Consider the following 22,177-nt stretch of genomic DNA (forward strand, 5'->3'; position numbering starts at 1 on the left):
CAAGCCAGAAGAGAGTGGGGGCCAATATTCAGCACTCTTAAAAGAATTTTCAACTGAGAATTTCATATCCAGCCAAACTAAGCTTCATAAGTGAAGGAAAAATAAAATCCTTTACAGACAAGCAAATGCTGAGAGATTTTGTCACCACCAGGCCTGCCTTACAAGAGCTCCTGAAGGAAGCACTAAACATGGAAAGGAACGACCGGTACCAGCCACTGCAAAAAGATGCCAAATTGAAAGACCATCAACACTATGAAGAAACTGCATCAATTAATGGGTGAAATAACCAGCTAGCATCATAATGACAGGATCAAATTCACACATAACAATATTAACCTTAAATGTAAATGGGCTAAATGCCCCAAATAAGAGACACAGACTGGCAAATTGGATAGTCAAGACCCATCTGTGTGTTGTATTCAGGAGACCCATCTCACGTGCAAAGACACACATGGGCTCAAAATAAAGGGATGGAGAAAGATCTACCAAGCAAATGGAAAGCAAAAAAAAAAAGCACAGGTTGCAATTCTGGTCTCTGATAAAACAGACTTTAAACCAACAAAGATCAAAAGGGACAAAGAAGTCCATTAAATAATGGCAAAGGGATCAATTCAACAAGAAGAGCTAACTATCCTAAACATATACGCACCCAATACAGGAGCACCCAGATTCATAAAGCAAGTTCTTAGAGACCTACAAAGAAACTTAGATTCCCACACAAAAATAATGGGAGACTTTAACACCCCACTGTCAACATTACACAGACCAACAAGACAGAAAATTAACAGGGATATCCAGGACTTGAACTCAGCTCTGGACCAAGTGGACCTAATAGATAACTACAGAACTCTCCACGCCAAATCAATAGAATATACATTCTTCTCAGCACCATATCGCACTTATTCTAAAATTGACCACATAATTGGAAGTAAAACACTCCTCAGCAAATTTAAAGAACAGAAATCACAACAAACTGCCTCTCAGACCACAGTTCAATCAAATTAGAACTCAAGATTAAGAATCTCACTCAAAACCGCACAGCTACATGGAAACTGAACAACCTGCTCCTGAATGACTACTGAGTAAATATCGAAATGAAGGCAGAAATAAAGATGTTATTTGAAACCTATGAGAATGAAGATACAACGTACCAGAATCTGTGGGACACATTTAAAGCAGTGTGTAGAGGGAAATTTATAGCACTGAATGCCCATAAGAGAAAGCAGGAGAGATCTAAAATTGATACTCTAACATCACAATTAAAAGAACTAGAGAAGCAAGAGCAAACAAATTCAAAGCTAGCAGAAGACAAGAAATAATTAAGATCAGAGAAGAAGTGAAGGAGATAAGAGACACAAAAAGCCCTTCAAAAAAATCAGTGAATCCAGGAGCTGGTTTTTGAAAAGATCAACAAAATAGACTGCTACAAGACTAACAAGAAAAGAGAGAAGAATCAAATAGACTCAATGAAAAATGATAAAGTGAATATCACCACCGATCCTACAGAAATACAAACTACGATCAGAGAATACTGTAAACACCTCTGCGCAAATAAATTACAAAATCTGGAAGAAATGGATAAATTCCTGGACACATACATCCTCCCAAGACTAAACCAGGAAGAAGTTGAATCTCTGAATAGACCAATAACAGGTTCTGAAATTGAGGCAGTAATTAATAGCCTACCAACCGAAAAAGGTCCAGGACCAGACGGATTCACAGCTGAATTCTACCAGAGGTACAAAGAAGAGCTGATACCATTCCTTCTAAAAATATTCTGATCAATAGAAATAGAGTGAATCCTCCCTAACGAATTTTATGAGGTCATAATTATCTGATAACAAACCTTGGCAGAGACACAACAAAAAAAGAGAATTTTAGGCCAATATCCCTGAACATCGATGAGAAAATCTTGAATAAAATACTGGCAAGCCAAATCTAGCAGCACATCAAAAAGCTGATCCACCATGATCAAGTAGGCTTCATTCCTGGTATGCAAGGCTGCTTCAACATATGCAAATCGATAAATGTAATCCATCACATAAACAGAACCAATGACAAAAACCACATGATTATCTCAATAGATGCAGAAAAGGCCTTCAACAAAATTCAACAGCCTTTCATGCTAAAAACTCTCAAACTAGGTATCAGTGGAATGTATCTCAACATAATAAGAGCTATTTATGACAAACCCACAACCAATATCATACTGAATGTGTAAAAACTGAAAACATTTCCTTTCAAAACCAGCACAAGACAGGGATGCCCTCTCTCACCACTCCCATTCAACATAGTATTGGAAGTCCTGGCCAAGGCAATTAGGCAAGAGAAAGCAATAAAGGTATTCAAATAGGAAGAGAGGAAGTCAAATCGTCTCTGTTTGCAGATGACATGATTGTATATTTAGAAAACCCCATCGTCTCAGCCCAAAATCTCCTTAAGCTGATAAGCAACTTCAGCAAAGTCTCAGGATACAAAATTAATGTGCAAAAATCACAAGCATTCCTATACACCAATAACAGACAAACAGAGAGCCAAATCATGAGTGAACTCCCATTCACAATTGCTACAAAGAGAACAAAATACCTAGGAATCCAACTTACAAGGGATGTGAAGGACCTCTTCAAGGAGAACTACAAACCACTGCTCAAGGAAATAAGAGAGAACACAAACAAATGGAAGAACATTCCATGCTCATGGATAGGAAGAATCAATATCGTGAAAATGACCTTACTGCCCAAAGCAATTTACAGATTCAATGCTATCCCCATCAAGCTACTAGTCACTTTCTTCATAGAATTGGAAAAAAACTACTTTAAACTTCATATGGAACCAAAAAAGAGCCCGCATAGCCAAGACAATCCTGGGCAAGAAGAACAAAGCTGGAGGCATCATGCTACCTGACTTCAAACTTCACTACAAGCCTGCAGTAACCAAAACAGCATGGTACTGGTACCAAAACAGAGATATAGACCAATGGAACAGTACAGAGGCCTCAGAAATAACACCACACATCTACCACCATCTGATCTTTCACAAACCTGACACACACAAGCAATGGGGAAAAGATTCCCTATTTAATAAATGGTGTTGGTAAAACTGGCTAGCCATATGCAGAAAACTGAAACCGGACCCCTTCCTTACACTTTATACAAAAATCAATTCAAGATGGATCAAAGACTTAAATGTAAGACCTAGGACCATAAAATTCCTAGAAGAAAACCTGGGCAATAACATTCAGGACATAGGCATGGGCAAAGACTTCATGTCCAAAACACCAAAAACAATTGCAACAAAAGCCAAAATTGACAAATTGGATCTAATTAAACTAAAAAGCTTCTGCACAGCAAAATAAACTATCATCAGCATGAACAGGCAACCTACAGAATGGGAGAATTATTTTGTAATCTGGAATTGGTTAAATACGTATGATATTTTCATTCAATGGAATACTATGTGGCTTATTTAAAAAAATTAGCCCATTTGACAAAGGGTTAATATCCAGAATCTACAAAGAACTTAAACAAATTGACAAGAAAAAAACAAACAACCCCATCAAAAAATGGGCAAAGGATATGAGCAGGCACTTCTCAAAAGAAGACATTTATGCAGCCAACAGGTATATGAAAAAATGCTCATCATCACTGGTCATTAGAGAAATGCAAATCAAAACCACAATGCGATACCATCTCACGCCAGTTAGAATGGCGATCATTAAAAAGTCAGGAAACAAAAGATACTGGAGAGGTTTTGGAGTAATAGGAATGCTTTTACACTGTTGGTGGGAGTGTAAATTAGTTCAACCACTGTGGAAGACAGTGTGGTGATTCCTCAAGGATCTAGAACTAGAAATACCATTTGACACAGCAATCCCATTACTGGGCATATACCCAAAGGCTTATAAATCATTCTATGATAAAGACATATGCACACGTATATTTATTGCAGCACTATTCATTATAGCAAAGACTTGGAACCAACCCAAATGTCCATCAATGACAGACTGGATTAAGAAAAGGTAGCACATAAACAGCATGGAATACTATGCAGCCATAAAAAAGGATGAGTTCATGTCCTTTGCAGGGACATGGATGAAGCTGGAAACCTTCATTCTCAGCAAACTATCACAAGATCAGAAAACCAAACACCACATGTTCTCACTCATAATGAGAGTTGAACAATGAGAACACATGGACACAGGAAGGGGAATATCACACACTGGGGCCTGTTGGGGATGGGGATCTAGGGGAGGGATAACACTAGGAGAAATACCTAATGTAGGTGATGGGTTGATGGGTGCATCAAACCACTGTGGCACGTGTATACCTATGTAACAAAACTACATATTCTGTACATGTAACCCAGAACTTAAAGTATAATAAAAAAAATTAAAGTATAAAAACATGAGAAGGATATATATGTCCATATATATGTATATATGTGTGTACATATATATATGTTTTTACATATGTATATAAAATATCAGAGTGGACAAGTCCTTTTAAATATAATGGAAAATTTAGAAGCCATTAATAAAACTTTTCACGCACACACACACACACACAAATCCATAGGGTAAAATATTGTAAAAACTCAAGAGAAATGACAACTGAGAAAAATATTTGCAACTTATATCACAGACAAATCAGTAAGAAATTAATAAACTAATAAATTATGAAAATTACATGAATATTTCACAGAAAAAAACAATACAAATGCCTCTTTAATATATGGAAAAAAAAATGCTCAATTTCCCTGATAAGGGAAATGCTAGTTAAAACTACAATGAAATACACATCTTTGCCTCTCAAACTGAGTACCGAGCAAAAACTTGATAACACATTGTGATAGTAAGGGTGTGGGGAAACAAAAGCTGTCATACATATTGGGAGGGAGTACAAAATGATACAACCTTAATCATAAGCAATTATTTTGCAAAATTATCAAAATTACATGTACACACACTGTTTTACTCAGCACTTGCACATCTGCAAATTTTACTATACATGTATTTGCATAGGTGTGAAATGACATATGGGCAAGGACACTCATTGCACTGTTGTTTGTGATAGCAAAACATTGAAACTGCTTCCAATTTCCAGGAAGATGGGATTGGTTAAATGCTTATGATATTTTCATTCAATGGAATACTATGTGGCTTATAAAAAAAATAAAATGAGGCAGATCACTTGGAATATGGAAGGATGTCTGACAGGATTCAGGATATACTACCCCAAAATATTTTAAGCTGAAGGAATTTGAGGAAACAGCAGAAGCAGGAAGTTTTCTCTGAACTTTTCCAGCCCTTCTCTCCTGAAGAAGGTCATAAAACCTAGGAAGGATTTTCTGTTATAACCTCCCAAAGCAGGTTATAAGACCCTCAAATGAGAGGTGCCCTCCCTATACCTGGAGGAAAGAAACATCCTTAACTCTGAAGACACAGAGATGGCAAGAAAAAAAAAAAAAGGATGCAGCTGGAAACCATCATTCTCAGCAAACTATCGCAAGAACAGAAAACCAAACACCGCATGTTCTCACTCGTAAGTGGGAACTGAACAATGAGATCACTTGGACTCAGGAAGGGGAACATCACACACTGGGGCCTATTATGGGGAGGGGGGAGGGTTAAGGGATTGCATTGGGAGTTATACCTGATGTCAATGACGAGTTGATGGGTGCTGACGAGTTGATGGGTGCAGCACGCCAACATGGCACAAGTATACATATGTAACAAACCTGCACATTATGCACATGTACCCTAGAACTTGAAGTATAATAATAATAAAAAAAAGAATCTGAACAAACAGGCCTGTTAAGTTTACCCCAGTTTATTGCCATTAGATCATACTCTTTTTGCACCATTATAGTTCTTCACGACTATTCACTCTTCAACAAACCTACCATAAAAAATAGTCAGGTTTAACTGATTCTTTGGGTCACCATTTCCTTGTGAAGTCTCCAATATCACATGAAGCTTACGTTAAATACATTTCTATTATTTTCTCTTGTTAATCTGTCTTTTGTCATATGGTTCTCAGTCATGGACACAGGATGAGTAGGAGGAAAAATATTTTTCTTCTCCTACACATGTACAAAATCATTTTAAGTGAAAAAACAAAGTGCATGAAGTTTGCATAGTATTTCACTATTTCCATAAGTGCTTATGTGTGTCTACACGCTTCAGATTCCCTGAAAAGAGACACAAGAAATTGGCAATGGTAGTTTTCTCCAAGGAGGTGAGCTGTTGACTGGGGCATGGAAGTGGGAATGAAACATACTTATCATTGTGTCTATCTACAGATACTTTTCGAATTTTGTACCATATTACATATATTACCTATAAAAATATAAGTATTCTTTATTTTAAAAAATATAAGATTGCGGTATACTGGTGATGTTCACTGCTGCACTTAATGAATTCCATTGCTAATTGGATTTTAAGGAGCACAGTTCTGCAAAGAGCCTCCTCCAACGAAGCCTGGTCTGGCAGAGGACATTGGTGAGGTCTTCTGAGCCTAAACAGACCTCAGCGTCTGATCTGATCTGCAGATACAAAGACGCAAGTGTTCCTTGTCTTTTGCTTACCATGTTAGCAAAACTCGGCTGTCAGCAGGCTATGAAAAGCATTCATCTTAGGAGGTGCTGCTTTAAGTTATGAGCTATGCGGTGACACAGGCTCAGTAGGAAAGGACATTCCCAGGCCATTATAAATATCATTTTGGCTCCATGATGAGGTCCTGTTTCAGGAAATATTTCATAAAGAACCCTGACTGCTACATAATGGCTTTTGCCTCTACTTCTGAACAATGGTTGATATGCAGGAAAGAGATCCACTTTTATTAACCCACAGTCACCAATTACCTTCGTTTTATAGGAAATAGGTACAGTGAGGAATCCTTTTATGCCAGACCAACTGTAAGGATCACAGAGAACTTATATTCAGTATCTTTTTGTTCCTTTGCTTTGGAATTACAACAGATGCATCTCTCAATATGTCAATTCCAGAAAAAAAGGTTAACTGACAACAAGATCTTCAAGTTTACTTTTTCACTTGGGCTGGCTCTGATTCCAGAAAGTTTTCTGAAGTGTATTTTGTTTTCTAGATATTTTTCCTTTTTAAAACAGAATCCCATTCTACTTACCAGAAAATCTTTTGCATTAAAGAGGATTAATACACATTCAAAGTGCAATCAGACTTTCATCCAGACAATACCTTGCTGTAACTGAAGTCCTTTATGTTAACCACAGCTCTGAATTGCTGAGACATTCCGCTGGATAACACATCTGTTAAAGCTTCAACTTAAATGTCACCAATTCAGTGGGGTTCTGTAGCTCACGCCTGTAATCCCAGCACTTTGGGAGGCCGAGGTGGGCAGATCACTTGAGCTCAGATGTTCCAGATCAGCCTGGGCAATGTGGTGAAATCCTATTACTACAAAAAATTAGCCAGGCATGGTGGCATGTGCCTGTAGTCTCAGCTACTCAGGAGGCTGAGGTGGGAGGATCACTTGAGCCTGAGATTGAGGCTGCAGTGAGCTGTGATTGTGCCACTGCACTCTAGCCTGGGTGACTGAGTGAGACCCTGTCTCAAAAAAAAAGTTACCTATTCTGTGAAGTATCAGCTCACCCAGGCAGAGTGGAATCAGTAAAAAGTGAATTAAGCTATGCCCTTAGTTTACTTTTTTAACCAAACTTCTAGGTAGATCAAAATAAATAAATATTTAAAAAATGAAACTGTAAAAACACATAGGAAAGAAGTGTGTGTGTGTGTGTGTGTGTGTGTGTGTGTGTGTGTAAAGTATCAGAGTGGACAAGTCTTTTTAAGTGTAATGGAAAATTTAGAAGCCATTAATAAAATTTTTCCCGCACTAAAAAAAATTAGCCTCACCTTACTCTGAACTTTCAAAACATGACCATGCCTCAATTAAAATATATATCATATAGAGAGGATTTTAAATGATATGATAAATACAAAGAAATAAATATTTGAGGTGATAAATATGCTACTTAGCCTGATTTGATCATTCTACAAGGTATACGTGTCTCAAAACATCACATTGTACTCATATATATATATATACACACACAACTAATATTTTCCAATAAAAAACAAGATAAAACAAGTAATACATCACATGGTATTATAAGCATTTATTCATACACCTTTTTTCCCTACTTATTGGACCCATCCCTAAATTACACTATGAATGACTAGGGTACAAATCAACAACTACTCATGCTATTTAACATGATCCTTGGCCCACTATAATTATTCTGCAATTAAATGAATGAGTGAATAAATGAAGTGGTACTGAGCCCACTCAGTGTAAGCATTTAAATCAGTGGTCCCCTGGGTAAGCTGGGAAGGGGACACTGAAAATAGACAATCTAATTTTTTCCTAAGCCAGCCTGCCAGGCTAGAGAAAGTATAGGAGAAGCCCGTGAGGGAACAGCCACCTCCCCATGAGATGTACCAGGCAGAAGGGAATACCTGCTCTCCTACAGGGTAATTGGTGCTCAAATCAACCTAGAAATCCTATATTCTCTCTTCCTTTTAGTAGAAAGCCTCTCTGCCTGGCTAGAATTTCAACAGGCATATTTCCAACTGGCTTTATTATCGTGACCCAGATATAAATACCATGGCAGAAGCCCATGAGGTGGGAGCACAATTTATCCTAACTGAAAATAGAGGCGGAGAAGCACCAGCCCTAGTATCCCTGATACTAGAGTGAGGTTTCCATAGCAACCAGCTGAGTCACTAATGAAAAAGAACACTTGCACTATGACTAGGCTGACATTCTGTGACATTCTCTTATTTTACTGTAGCTCTAATGATGTCTTCAGTGGGAACGACAGAGAGAAAAGGTTCTGACCTCTCAATTAAACCTGTAGCTGACTTGACACGCTCTGCCTTTAGCCTAATGAACGTGAATTTCTGTGTGCAAATTCTGCCTTGGAGAAAAGCACTTTAGGAATTTGTCTGAATCATATATTAGACTTGTTGATTCCATTGTTCCTTTAATGTAGTCCCTTCTTTTCCAAATTAAGATGGCAATGAAACAGATGAGTCCCAAAAGCAAAACAGGAAGGGAAAACATTAGTGAAAAGACGTGACAAGGTGATGCTAATCTATCACTGATGACGCAAAATTGAAGAAAACAACCAGAAGTGGTTCTCTCCCTTCTTCAAACAGGATGAACCACAGGTTATAAAGCAAGAAAGCTAGGAATCTCTACAAAGATGGAGGGGACCTGCTGAAGACAAGGTCTGAGAGTTCCATGACCCACTATATTCACTTACTAGTCACCATATTCAGAGCACTGAGCTAGGCACTGCAGGGTGTTGCAAAGCAGAATACCTCAAGTCATTTAAAGTCTAAAACTAAAGGACGGGTGAGATAGATTCACAATTTTAAAATGCGCACAAACTACACATGACCCCTTCTGCTGACAAGAAACATGTACAGAAACCAGCACACTGACGATACAAGTCTTAAAAATTGAAATTAATAAAATAAGCCGCCACAACTTTGAGCATAGAAACGGAATCATCAAGATGGTCACTGAGTTTGTAAAACACTGAGAGTGCTTTACTTATGTTTTAGTTTCGTTTTGCTTTGTTTTGTTTCAAATGTACTTGTTTGCAAACACACCAACTTGTTTTAAGCCCAGCAGTGGGTTCCTTTCATCTGCACAAGAAGGGCCACGAGGGCTGGTGCTGCAAATTATATGGGAGTTTCTGCATTTGAGTGTAGGCATCTGCATCTTCTTATCAGCAGAAAAGAAGAGAGCTCATTCATTATTAAAATAGCCTTCTAGCTACTCTCTTTCCTCAGCACAACACTGCCAGACTAATTTTCTTAGTCTAAGACTGGAATCATGTTTTATCTCTCCTCAGGATCTTAATTTACCGCTTTCATCATGGCACTCTCCTAGTTAAGAAGAGATGATGGTTCCACATTACAAATCAAACCGCACCCAACTCTGCTGCCTGATTTATAACACCCCCAACAGCTTCGCCTCAGCATATCTATCCACGCATATTTCCTATGCCTCCCCAGTGCTAGTCCTTCCTTCCTGCCAGACCGTCTCTTTCCTGACCACAAAAAGGCATTATTACTAAGTCTCAGCTTCATTGCATTCCACCAGCAGGAGTTGCCTTCTTACTACCTAATCAGTCCTAATTCATCCTTGGAGAAAGTGCAAATGCCACTTCCTCCATAAAGGTGTTCTCTGAGTGGCTGCTGCTTGTGTAAACAGGGACTTCCATTCTGTTTGTACTTAACCATTTTCCTCACCTACTCTTATTTTTCTGTTGACTAAATTTTTGACCCCTTGAGTGCAGGCTTCCCACTCTTTTCTTCTTTCCATGTATAGATGCCCATAGTACATTTACAGCCAGTCACCCATTAATTCAGTAAGTGTCTATGGAACATTCCGCCAGGAGCGATATAAAGACCCATAAGGAGGCTTCACCTGGACATTTAGAGCTTGTAGTCGGGAATGTAGACAGGGGATGATAGGGACAGGGTAGTTCAGAACCAGACAATGTAAACATTTTAAAGCCCCCTCAGGATTTGGGCCTTTTAATCTGCTTGTCAGAGCTTCAGAGTTCCAAGGAGGAGGAGAGGGTGGCAGGGGAGGCAGGATGCCTTCTTTTTCCTGATCAGAGCTGCTTTGTTTTTATCTGCTTCAGGGGTTTAGATTTCTTAGACTTTGGATTAAAACTTCATCTAAAAGGGTACTTTTTGACTGAACAAAGGCTTAAAACCTCTTTTCTGGGTAGTGAAGATCCTTTCGCATTTTTAGGTGTGTAAGAGCAAGCATGTGTCTGATGCTGGGTTGAGACTTAATCCATACCAGAAAGTCGGTGGATTGCTTAAACCCCCATGACTCTCAAACTATCATACGTTGTTGACAGATGGTCTTTCATCTATTTGTTTGCTATTAAGAGTCAGAAGGCTGGGCATAGTGGCTCACTCCTGTAATCCTAGCACTTTGAGAGGCCGAGGCAGGCAGACCACTTGAGGTCAGGAGTTCAAGACCAGCCTGGCCACCATGGTGAAACCTTATCTCTACTAAAAATACAAAAATTACCTGGCTGTAGCAGTGGGTGCCTGTAATCCCAGTTACTTGGGAGGCTAAGGCAGGAAAATCACTTGAACCCAGGAGGCAGATGTTGCAGTGAGCTGAGATCACACCACTGCATTCCAGCCTGGGCAACAGAGTGAGTGAGACTCCATCTCAAAAAAAAAAAAAGAGTCAGAAGATGAGGGTAGTTGATTTATATCTTTAATACTGAGGGAGTTTAAGAATATTCTGGCATTATATTTTGCCTCCAATTACTAAGAAATAAAGGTGCTTCCTTCTTCCTGTGCGTATTTCTTTTGTTTTCATGGAAATATTTACTTTCTTTGCCTTGTTGGACAAGGGAGTTATTTAAAGGAATTATCAGAGAAAACTAAAAGGACCAGCTCTCCGCCAATGGCTATAATAACTAAATCTATGCCTATGCAGAATCTTGTGAGAGAAAACCAAGCAGAAGGGACAATGGAAGTTGTATGGAAAGGTAATAGCATAGATGAGAAGTCAGCAGTGAAGCACAGTGCTGTGAACAGGGACTTCCATTCTGTTTGTACTTACCATTTTCCTAACCTACTCTTTTTTCTGTTGACTACATTGTTGACCCTTTTGCTGGGTCAGAGTGGAAAATAGAAGAGTGGGCTGGCACAAGGCAGCAGCTACACTCTACTCAGACCAACTCTCCTCTGGACACTGCCACTCCAGGAACACAAAACCGTGGCGGCCACCTCCTCAGCTGCTGCTGTGACACATTTTAAGATCATGAGTGGAAGGAACTCTGAGCATTTCTAGGTACCAAACCAATACAAACAAACTTTATTTTACAGAATTCTCCCCTGCTGAAGTAGACATTCAAAAAACATTCCTAATGTCCCAGTCCTTGGAAGAAACAGATGCAATGAGAGACCCACTCATGGCTCTGTTTCTGCCACAAAGGTATAATGCGTGTGACAGTCAAGAAGTATCATGTCAGAGTGGGAAGCATTCACGATGAAAAGTCAAACTGACCTGGGTTCAAATTCTGGCTCAGCTACTTGAAGAAGCTGAATAATAAACAGGAGTAATTTACATATTTTTTAAAAGGAAAGTCTACTGGGAACCCCACTGAATGCAATATTTCTAAGACCCAGATGCCAATCCTATGCCACCGTTCTTATAAGCCACTTCTCTTTGTACCTGTTGCCCTTTGCTTCCCTCATCCCAAACATAGCAGACTCTCCAGGCTCCCCTCCTCTGAGTCCCCATTACACCCTGTCAATTTCCACATCCATCTGCAATTTCCTGGTTTGTGATTCTCAATTTCTTTTGTCTTACTGCTAACTTAGAAGTACTAGAATTTAGGAAAGTCTCACTTGAAGGGACTAAAAGTCTCAACACAGCACTAAACAAGTATCCATAGTGACAACACAGTCACTGCTCCAGTATAATATCTTATGGTGCCTAGAAAAGCACCCACAGCTATGACATTCTCCTCAGCATTGTTTTACTGTTTACTGCCTGCCTTCCCTCTTATATGTGTACAAAGTACATTTCTCCTGTGAGTCAGTAAACTAGACATCTGATTCGGCCATGGTTTAACACTGTGCTTCACCTGTTTCATTCCCACAGAGAAGGTGGCACCTGGCGCTCAATCACATTTCCCAGTCTAAGAACTTCTCAGTTTAATCCATCTGACTGATATCATAGTGACAGGTTGTATCCTCAGACAGAACAACAAAGAAAATTGTATCCTGATCTAAAAATCGGTTGCTCACTTGTGAATGTTTCACAGCACTGTGGTTGAGAACCACAAGTTTATGAACTTGTCTGTCTGTCTGCCTACCATGGCAGTAAGATCCTTAATATCCTTAGGAAGAGGATTTGTCTTTTTCACCACTGCGTGTATGCCATGACGCTGGGCAAAGCAGGCACTCAAAAAGATGTATAAAATGAGTTTCCACAGCAATAAAAATAATAGCATTTACATATTCACAGCTTCCCCCAACCATGTCAGCTGGTAAAGAAGGAAATACTCTTTAGTAATCATGGAGCCATGGCCTGGATTACTGTTGTAGACATCAAGGTAATGGAAAGAGAGGCTGAAATGAAAGAATTAGGGAAAGGCTAAATTAGTTTACATTAGAATAGCCTAGAACTCAAAGAAGCGCAATTAATAATAAAGGTGAAATTAAGGAGAGAGAGGGAGTGAGGGAGAAAAGCCAAGAAAAATAGAGATGAAGAAGGGATGGATGAGAAAAGAGACATTTGAGGGGATTCCTTTCTGTAATGAATACAATGAAAAAAATAATGAAGGTAAAGAGGATGCTTAAAACATGTAGAGTGTGCCCTATAGCGAGTTTCTCCCCTGTAGCATTTTTCCAAGCAACTTCTGTAAAGATTTAAATTACTTTTTACTACTTTAGGAAAAACATTAAACTGGTATTTTTTCTGAATGAATGCAATGCTGAACTTCGTAAGGTAGCCCAAGTTTGAGTGGCCTTCAACTCAAACCCAAGTTTGTTTGAGTTATAGATGGAATAATTTCCTGGGTAAGTGGATGGGTAAACCTACCTGACCCTTTAGATGAATGCTGTCACAGACCAAAAATCCAATGTGAATCCCCCTGACTTTTTATTGGCAGTGTCTGGTGCTCTCTCATAAGTTTGAATACTGTTACGAATTTGGGGCATTTCTGCATGATGATGTTACACAGGGTGAAAACAACTATATATTCAGAGGAGCAGGATGTAGCCAGCAGAGCTTCATACTGGTGACTGTTGGAATTTTCTTGACCTCTGACATTGAATGTCAAGCGTTGAGGAATGGTCCAAGAATCCAGACCTGTCATCTGCAATGAGTCTGAGCTCAAAGCCATCTCTAACATATTCAAATCTGGACCTTATTCCAGCTCCATGCCTTGCAGGGCTCTTCACTTCAGCAGAGATAGGCAGTGCAAGGAGGGCTACAGGGTCTCATAAAGCAATAGCCTAGTCACTGGTGCTTTTAAAAAACACCACAGAGGCTTAGTCTGATTGCTCATTAATACCTCTCCACTTTGACCAGTAGAAACTGCTCCACCCTTCCTCATGCAAACATTCTCTGGGCATCCTTTGTTAAAAATTTTATTTAGTATAGCAATACTATTAATTTTCAAAATATTTCATAGTTATTGATGGGGCTTGTGGCAGAATTGAGTTATAAAGAAACACATCTGTTCTGATCTAGGTCCATTTATCTAAAGATGATCATAGTTACATAGTTAACTGAACAGACCATTGAATGGAGTCAGCATGCTTGGTAAGTTTTCTGTTATCAACAATCATTCCAGGAAGCAAAGGGGAAAGGAATCACAAATTTCCAGTAGATTGCTCTCTCACATCTGTCAGGTCTCCATTCAATTGTGATCTCCCCAGAGGGGGTTTTTGACCAAAAATAGCACTTTGTGCCACTTTCCATATCCCTACCATGCTTTACTTTCCTTTGTAGCTCTTATCATTCTGTCATTATAACGCATGCTTATCCACTTACTTATTGCCTGCCTCCCCATATGGAATGTAAGTTACATTAGGGTTGGGACTTTACTGATACATCTGAAAACAGTTTCTAACATATACAAAATACTCAATGTATGTCATTAAATATGCTCATGTTGACTTAATAAATAAATTGTCAAATGAAATTAATAGAATGAATGAATGGACACATGTAATGTGCCAGCAATGGTGGATAAATGCTTTACAAATAATAAACATTTAAATCAAATTCAATCCTGTCAGGGAAGTGTTGCTTTCATCTGATTGACAGATGTAGAAAATAAGACTCAGAGAGGTAAAATACTTTGCCTAAAAGATATGCACACAATAGGTTGCAGAACTAGGATTTGAACCTGGCTCTCTACGATGACACAACTTGTGCTATATTTATTTATTTATTTACTTTTTGAGATGGAGACTCACTCTGTCTCCCAGGCTGGAGTGCAGTGGCACGATCTTTGCTGACTGCAACCTCTGCCTCCTGGGTTCAAGCAATTCTCCTACCTCAGCCTCCCGAGTAGCTGGGATTACAGGCGCACGCCACCACACCCAGCTAATTTTTGTATTTTTGGTAGGCACGGGGTTTTGCCATGTTGGTCAGGCTGGTCTTGAACTCCTGACCTCAGGTGATCTGCCCACCTCTGCCTCCCAAAGTGCTGAGATTACAGGCGTGAGCCACTGCACCCTGTCCCAGCTTGTGCTATTTTTGTAACACTTCACTTTGTGCAAAAGCTATAGGTCAGGCTAGTTTAATATCCTTCAAAACTATAATCCTGAAGAGAGTTCTTAAAGGAAATAATTTAATGATGCTTTGGTATTGGGCTTGGCATCTCCTGGTCTTTTCTTCCATCTCCTACCTCCTCCCAATTACATCTGTCTTGGGCATCAAAATACTACTTGCCTGGGTCCCTGGGTTGAAAAATAAAGCTTGCTTGTGCTAGTTTCTACACCTTGGGCAGGCTTTCTCTTTCCTCAGGCAAGTGAGAAAAGCAGAACAGCCACGAGTCTATCAGAGCTGAGGGAGGTAGCTCTGTGTTTGTCTACCAAGTGTTGGCAGTCCTGGGAAGTCTGACACACAGCATCATGCACAACCTGATGGGACTCAGTAAGAAAAAAGGAAGGAAGGTTAAGTGAGTAACAAGTGTGCTCAGGACAAGATAGAAGTAAACCAGGCAGGGAGTCCAGTGTTGACAGGAACAAGTTACTCGATGACTAATTGGAGAGAAGGACAAAGCTGTGGTACTGAAGGACGAGAAGGAGCAATGCATGATGTAAGTAACCGTGTGGTTGCTGAGTCTACCCCATAAGGTAATTGTTTACGTTTTATGGTTTATGTCCTTGGATTGTGCACTGGATTTGATGACTCAACCGGGTGAGGGTCAGATGGTTTTCTAACATCTTTTGTCTCCAGAAGGACAGAAATTTGAGCTTTAAGGCATCTTCAGTTACCTTGAAATATAATTTTTTCTTGCTTTTTGTTTTTTTTTTATGCTTTGTTATTGAGGCATAATTTACATTAAATGACATCCACAAGCCAGACGTGGTGGCTCACACCTGTAATCCCAACATTTTGGGGGGCTGAGGCAGGAGGATCACTTGAGTTCAGGAGTTTGAGACCAGCCTGAGCAACATAGTGGACCTCGTCTCTACAAAATAAATAAATAAATAAATAAATAAATAAATAAATAAATAATTAGCAAGTGTGATTGTGCATGCCTATAGTCCCAGACACTTAGGAGGCTGAAGTGGAAGAATGACTTGAGCCCAAAGAGGTTGAGGCTACAGTGAGCCATGATCATGCCGTTGCACTCTAGCCTGGGTGGCAGAGTAAGACCCTGTCTCAAAAAAAAAAACAAAAAAATGACATGCACAGATCATAAATGTACAGTTTGTTTGGTGAATGCTGACAAAGGCATACCACATAACCCACACTGCAAACAAGATAGAGAATATTTACATAAATTTAAACAGTTCCCTTGTGCCCCTTCCCAGACAATCCAGCTTTCTCAAACAACCACTCTTCTGATTTCCATCATGAGGGATGACTTTTGCCTGTTTTAGAACATCATATAAATGGAATCATATATTCTTTTTTTCTGGCCTCTTTTGATTATTGTAATGTTTTTGAGATCTTCTATGATTTGTCTTCAGTATTTGATTCATTTTTATTGCTACGTAGTGCTCCATTGTAAATATACCAAATTTGTTATCCAAACATCACACATTTGCCCACTTTCTAATTGGATTGATTCATTTTGTTTTGTTGGGTTTTGATAGTTTTTTGTGCATCTTAGGTACTAGTCATTTATTGAACATACGGTCTGCTAATCTTTTCTCCATTGCGTAGCTTGTCTTTCATCTTTCGTCTTTTATCTTTTTTCAACATGGGCTTTCACATAGCAATCGTTTTTATTTTGATAAAGTTCAATATATCAATCTTTCCTTTTATGGACTGTATTGCTTGCATGGAATCTAAGAACTCTTTGCCTAGCCCTAAATTCTCAAATTTTCTTTGTGTTTTCCTGGAAGTTTTGTAATTTTACATTTTACATTTATGTTTACAATCCATTTTTGGTTAATTTTTCTTTGAGGCATGAAGTTTTCTTGCTTATGTTCATCTTTTTGCCTATAGATGTCCAATTGCTCCAGGATCATTTGTCAAAAAGACAGCTACCCTCCCACCATTGAATTGTTTTTGTACCTGTGCACCATACAAAACAGCACATTTGTATGGGTTTATTTCTGGGTTCTCTATTATGCTTCATTGTTACATGTGTCTATCACTCTGCCCATGCCATTCCAAATAAACCATAGAATAGGTTTGTATATTGAATTAATTAATTAATTAATAGTGAAAGAAATTGCACTAAACCTATAGATCGATTTGGAAAGAATTGAAATCTTTATTGGGTCTTCTAATCTAGCTATGTAGTATGTCTCTCCATTTATTTAGATTTTCAAAAATTTAATCTGCATTTTGTGATTTTCAAGACATAGATTCTGTAAAATATTTTGTCAAATGTATATTTAAATATTTTAATTTGTGGAGGAATTGCAATGGTATTGTATTTTTTCATTTCAATTTCACATGTTATTGTTAGTATATAAAAATGAGATTTATTTGTGTGTGTTGATCTTGTGTGGAGTCACTGCTGAATTCACATTAATTCTAGAAGGACTTTTTGGTACATTTCTTTAAGTTTTCTACATAAACAACCATATCCTCTGCAAACAGGAATAGTTTTATTCTTTTTCAATCTGTAGAATTTTATTTCTTTTTCTCAACTTATTGCAATGCTAGGAGCTCTAGTACTATGAGTAAGAATGATAAGAATGGACATCCTTGATCTTGGGGGAAAAGCATAAGTACGATGTCAGCTGTAAGATTTTTGTAGATGCTACCTATCAAAGTAAGGTAGTTCTCCTCTATCCTAACTAACTGTAATTTTTTATTGTGAATGAACATTGGATTTTTTCAAATTCTTTTACTTTTGTTTGTTTGTTTGTCTGTCTGTTTTTAAGACAGAGTCTCACTCTGTCACTCAGGCTGGAGTGCAGTGGCATGATCACTGCTCATTTTAGCCTCAATCTTCTGGGCTCAAGCAATCCTCTTACCTCAGACCCTTGAGTACTTGGGGCTACAGGCACATGCCTCAATACCCAGCTAATTTTTTAATCTTTTGTAGTGATGGGGTCACACTATGTTGCCCAGGTTGATGTTGCACTCCTGGGCTCAAGTGATCCTCCCTCCTCGGTCTCCCAAAGTGCTAGGGATACTGCACCAGGACTTCAAATACATTTTCTGCTTTAATTGATATGATCATACAATTTTTCTTGAGTGTTATCAACCTTGTTGATATGGTTGATTATACTGATTGATTTGGGAATGAGGAACCAGACTTGCATACCCAGAATAAGTCCCACATGGTCATGGTGTACAATTCTTTTAAATCATTTTTAGATTTAATTTGCTAGTGTTTTGTTAAGGAAATTTTTGTCTAATTTCATAATGGATATTGATTTGTTGTTTTCTTTTTTTACTATCTTTGTCTGATTTTGGTATCAGGGCAGTACCAGCCAGATAAAATGAGTTGAAAATTGTTCCTTCTTCTATTTTCTGGAGGAAGTGGTTATAAAATTGGAGTTAATTTTTCCTTAAGTATTTGGTAGCATTCTCCAGTTAAATCATCTAGATCTAAAGTTTTGTTTTGCTTTGTTTGGGTAACAGAGTGAGACTCTGTCACCCAGGCTGGAGTGTAGTGGCACAATCTTGGCTCACTGCAATCTCCTCCTTGGGGTTCAAGCGATTCTCGTTCCTCAGCCTCCAGAGTAACGGGTTACAAGCATACATCTGCACGCCCGGTTAATTTTTATGTTTTTAGTAGAGATGGGGTTTAACCATGTTGACCAGGCTGATCTCGAACTTCTGGCCTCAAGTGATCCACCAGCCGCAGCTTCCCAAAGTGCTGGGATTACAGGTGTGAGCCACCACACCTGACATAGACCTAAGATTTTTTTTCATATTTTTTGTTATGAATTCGATTTTTTAAAATGTTATAGGGCTATTTGTATTACCTATTTTATCTAGATTGAATTTTGGTTGTTTGTGGCATTTCTTTTTTGTTGTTTTGGTTTTGTTTTTTCTAGTTATATAGCTTGTAAGTGACCCTAACTGACCTTTTTTCAACTTTTTTTTTTAGTTTCAGGGTACAAGTACAGGACAGCATGCCTTAGCTCTTTTCCCTAATGCTCTCCCCACCTTTTGCCCTCCCATAACAGGCCCCACCCAGTGTGTGTCGTTCCCCTTCCTGTGTCCATGTGTTCTCATTGCTCAGCTCCCACTTATAAGTGAGAACATGTGGGTTTGGTTTTCTCTTTCTGCATTAGTCTGCTGAGGATAATGGCTTCCAGCTTCAGCCATGTCCCAGTTTGTGGTTTTTCAGGAAATTGATTTATTCTAAGCTGTTAAATGTATGATCATAAAGTTGGTCACAGAATTCCATGATTATCTTGTAGGATTTGTAATGATATAACTTTACTTTCTGCCTTTTCATTTGTGTTAGTCTTGGTGGAGGTTTATCAATTTTACTAAATTTTTTAAGAATTAGCTATTTTCATTGATTTTCTTTGTCATTTTGCTGCTTTAAATTTTATTTAATTCCACTCTGATCTTTATTATTTTCTTCCTTCTGCTTATCAGGGGCTCATTTTTCTCTTACTTTTCTAGTTTCTTAAAGAAAGAACTTAAATTATTGATTTGAAAATTTTCCTTGTTTTTAATGTAAGCATTTAGTGCTATAAATTTCCCTCTCAGCACTACTTCAGATAGTTCCTACATATTCTGATGTGTTGTAATTTCATTTTCATATTTTTAATTTCCTTTGAGACTCCCTCTTTGACCCACGAAATATTTAGAAGCATGTTTTTAAGTTTCCTTATTTTTAGAAATTTTCCTGTCTTCTGTTATTGGTTTCCAGTGTGATTCTATTATCAACATACTCTGTATGGTTTTAATTCTTTCAAATTTGTTGGTGTCTGTTTTATGGTCCAACATACAGTTTATCTTAGTATATGTTCTGTGTTCACTTGAAAAGGGTACATAGTTTACTGTTTTGAGATGGAATCTTCGTTTATGTTAAAAAGTAATTGCAGTTTTTGCCATATATATTTATTTTGACATTTATATATATGTCATTAGATCCTGTTTGTGTATTGTGTTGTTCAGATCTTCCATATCCTTGCTGATTTTCTTTCTAGTCATTCTGTCAGTTGCTGAGAGAAGGGTATGGCAGTCTTCAACTATAGTTGTGTGTGTATCTATTTCTCCGTTCAGTTCTATTGGTTCTTGCCATGTGTATTTTGAAGTTTTGTTGCTTGGTATGTAAACATACGACTTTCTAGTGAACTAATTCCTTTATCATAATGTAATGTCTCTCTTTGTTGTTAGCAATTTTCTTGGCTCTGGTGTCTAATTTATCAGATATAAATATAGCCAATTCTGCCTTCTTTGTTAATGTTTGCATGATAATCTTTTTCCACTTTTCCTTTTTTTTATTTTCAACATGCCTATGTCACTAAATTTGGTGTGAGTTTCTTATGGACTGTATATAGTTGAGCATTGATTGGTATATTTAGACAATGTACATTTAGGGCACTTAGGGCTTCCATTTTATTATTTGTTTTCTGTTCATTTATCCTGGTTTTGTTTCCTCTGTTTATCTTTTATTATCCTCCTATGGGCTATTTCAGGAAAAAAAATTAAAATTTCATCTTGACGTATTTATTTCTTTACTGGGATTTTTCTATTTTTTCATTTGTTTGAAGTGAATTTGCAATTTATTGTTGAAACATTTTCATGACAGTTGCTTTAAAATACATGTCAAATAATTCCAACATCTGACTCATCTCAGTGTTAGCATAGTTGATTGTCTTTTCCTACTGAAATTGTGGATGTTTTAGTTCTTGGTGTAGCCAGTGTTTCTAAATTGTATGTTGGACATTTTGTCTATTTTATTAGAAGATGCTAGGTCTTATTTAAATCTATTTTAGCAGGCAGTTACCCTATTTAGGTTTAGCACACAGGTCCTGGCCTACTTTTGAAGGCTATGATTCCAATAGCAGTTTAATTTTCAGAGCTTTGGGCTGTTATTTGGCTTGCTTGGTTTACCTGGTGCCACTGGGGCTTCCACTGGTTCCTGTTCGTATTGCTTGAAGAAAGTGGAAGGGGTTTCCCTAGACTAGGCTGCTTCTGTCTCTCTATGGAAGAAGAACTTAGGTCTCAGGGACAAAGAGACTTTCTGGGCCAAACCATTTGTGTGGCTGGGTCCTTTCTGCTGGTTCTACCTGCCTGTTCCTGTGTGTCCCAGTGGGGAAGGAGCCTCAGGCACTTGGAGGTGGGGAGCTTCCTAGGCCAGGTACCTATTGTGACATAATCCTCTTACATAATATGCCCCAGTGTTGCCCTGGAGTTCCTGGGCAGGGTCCTGTGGCCAAAGAGGCTTCCAGAGGCCTGGCCAATTATTATGGCTGCATCCCTCTTGCCTGTTTCCCCCTCTAGCTTTGGTATATTTCAACACAGGAGAATAGTCACCACCTGGCCACCTGGCAGAAAAGGGGAGTGCTTCCCAGACACCTATTATTAGCAGAGATTCTAGGTCTATTCCTCTTGCCCTGGTGTCACGCTGGTTTCAGAGAGATATCGTCAGAGAGACTCTCTTTTGATGTGAGAGAGACATGAGCCAACTTGGGCTATCTTCTATTGTAGGTTGGGGGTCAGAAAATACCAACTCTAGGTTGCCTTCTTGTGTTGGGTAGGGCCCATCAGATGCCCTTCCACTGTGCTATTCCTCCAGACTAGCATCCCACACCAGTTTTCCTTGTTCTTACCACCTTTCAGAGTTCTCTTTCAGCCATCTCTTGAGTAATTTCAAGGGCTCACAGTTAGTTGTAGTTAATGGGGCGGAACAGGAAGAAACAGATTTACAGCATCTTGTCCAGACCAGAGGTTCAGTATACTTTTGAAAAACAATTGTCTTCGGCTCTCAGATGCCTTCTACTGCATTTAGGAACTTTGAAATATTATGG

This window comes from Macaca fascicularis, chromosome 6, assembly GCF_037993035.2.
Source record: "Macaca fascicularis isolate 582-1 chromosome 6, T2T-MFA8v1.1".
Lineage (NCBI taxonomy): Eukaryota > Metazoa > Chordata > Mammalia > Primates > Cercopithecidae > Macaca > Macaca fascicularis.